General features: G+C 32.2%; 1 non-coding gene across 1 annotated transcript; it reads right to left on the bottom strand.

Moving 5' to 3' along the window:
- Positions 1-790: 790 nt before the first annotated feature.
- LOC116097260 lies at positions 791-850 on the bottom strand. The gene has a single exon (XR_004121307.1). It is a non-coding gene; the product is annotated as a U7 small nuclear RNA (small nuclear RNA).
- Between the last annotated feature and the right edge of the window lie 1,481 nt (positions 851-2,331).

The raw sequence follows: 2,331 nt of genomic DNA, 5'->3' as shown, positions 1-2,331 counted from the left end.
TTTCTTTTTACCAGATCACCCCCTTTCTCTCTTTCCCTACCTACATTGATATTTCTATCAATTCATTTGTCATGGAATAATTGGTATCTATTGGAATTATTCCAATAGTAAATTACTTAGTAAAATGATTTAGAGAATAAATTAGAAGAATTTCAGGAACCTTATGAACCTCATGTGAATGAAGTTGTAGGAAAATATGAGCATGAAATTTCCAAACTTAGAGAATATTATAATGAATTATAAATCATGTTTAGTTGTTGTATTGGGCTTAAAGTTCAGGTTTTAATGTGTGAGAGTCACAGGATGATCATATAGGGATGTTAATCTAGGAATGTGGAAAACAAAAGAAATCAAACCCATTCTAATACCAGATGTTTAAATTAATGAATGATGTGTTAGGAGACTAACACTACAACTAATGGCAATAAAATTTGGTCACTGAAACTTGTTTGTTTCAAATTCTGCTGTGCGAATCAAGGAAGAAGTGCTCTCCTGTATTTACAAACCAATCCACCTTAACAACTACAGCAATCTCTGTGGTGCTCCATGGTCAGCAATCTCTGTGGTGCTCCATGATCAACTAAGTACTATCCTGTATGTATAAAACAATCCTTTATAACAAGTACAACCACCTCAATGGTGCTTAGAGTCAGCTAAACACCATTTTCATCATATTAACAGAGCTTGTCTCATTGTGAATTTTAAAAGCAATTAAACAAAATTTTATTAAAGGCATCAAATTGCTGACTTTTTCATTGGCTCAAGCTATTCTTTTTTTGGGGTGGGGGAGGAGGGTTCCAACCAAAGTCAGAAAACCTGCTGGACAAATTCTAAATGAGCTGTAACTCTTTATGTGGCTCCAGCTATTTTTTATAAGCTTTGTGTTTTCTCTAAATCACTATTGAAATAAAATAATTTTGTTAGCATAGAAGGCAGTCAGATAGCTATAAATGAGAATGGGACTTAAATCCATCTCTGAATCTTCCTATTCCTATTTTCATCATAAATATGAATCTTCTCTTCCAAGAACATATTTGCTTCTCTGAGTCTAAACGTAAAGATTCTTTATAGTTTCAGCATGATGTGTTCACACAATTCATGATGTATCCTTATTTCATCATTTTGTCTTTTGTGTTGTAAAAGTTGCTTGATTAAAGTGAATTCTTTCTTAGGATTCAGTTCATCCTACAAGAAACAGTGTCATACCCAACTTAGTACAGAGAGCAAAAAATCTTTGTGCACACCAATAAGCATTGGAGAAACTAGGAAAGTTAAACATACAGCTTGCTCTTTAGCAGAATGAGGTATTTAGCTGCTCTTCTTGGAATGTCAGAAATGATATAGGTTTATAACCTAGTGATTGATTGGTGTCTGATGAGACAGAATTTACCCAAATATTTTAGAATATTTGTTTTTACTTATGTCAGATGCTTTCCCCTTAAAATTTTGAATTTTGCTTTTAGACCATAAAACCCAACCCACTTTATGAGTGATGTTATGTGTGCATTACAACAGCCTAACTTACTTCGTAATATGAGACCAATCCTGACACCCACAAGCACCTTAGGCAAGCTTTATTTGACCCTAAATCTTGGGCACTATCTCTAAGTTAACAGTACCCATTCTTGTGAAAGATGACAAATGAAATTTGCTAAAAGGTCAATATAAGCATGTCTTAAGCATTGGTGTACACATGGAGAGAAGTTAATTATTATTTGAATACCTTTTTTTCTTCAAATATGTTCTGGGCTTAAATGTGGCTAAAGTTAGATGATCTGGGCAGTCTCAACACTATTTACAATAAAATCTGGCTGAGCTGAACTTCATTCATACCCCATCCTCATCAATTTTTTGCTGCCTGTTATAAAGCCTGCAAGGGAATCATTGCAACTTAATTCTAAAAGACGCTGGCAAATACAGTTATCTGTTATGACTGTACAACATATCACAGTTATATTAGCACTCACTGTAAGTGTAAATTGCTAAAGTATTCTTATTAATAATGGACTTAAATGTGTAAATTCTATAATATTCGATATGAACTAATATGTAAACACATTAACTGTAAAGTCAATCTTGGCACCAAAATACATAAAATTGCAGTAATCATAATAAGAATTATTATTATTCTGAATTTTGTGAGAATTTTTTTAGATATTCATCATAGGAGATTATAAAACTTCTCACTAATTATCCCACAGGTTATGGCCATTTGATATACTCTAATGCACTAATAGTAACAGTATATAACTCTAGTATATGAAATTTTATAAAATAATTATAAATTATAAATTTAATAAAGTAACTAAGAAACAGCATTGCTTAATAGCC

The sequence above is a fragment of the Mastomys coucha genome, unplaced genomic scaffold (assembly GCF_008632895.1).
Source record: "Mastomys coucha isolate ucsf_1 unplaced genomic scaffold, UCSF_Mcou_1 pScaffold18, whole genome shotgun sequence".
NCBI classification, from domain to species: Eukaryota; Metazoa; Chordata; class Mammalia; order Rodentia; family Muridae; genus Mastomys; species Mastomys coucha.
The sequence above is the reverse complement of the archived record's forward strand: the minus strand, read 5'-3'. Positions and strand labels throughout refer to the sequence as shown.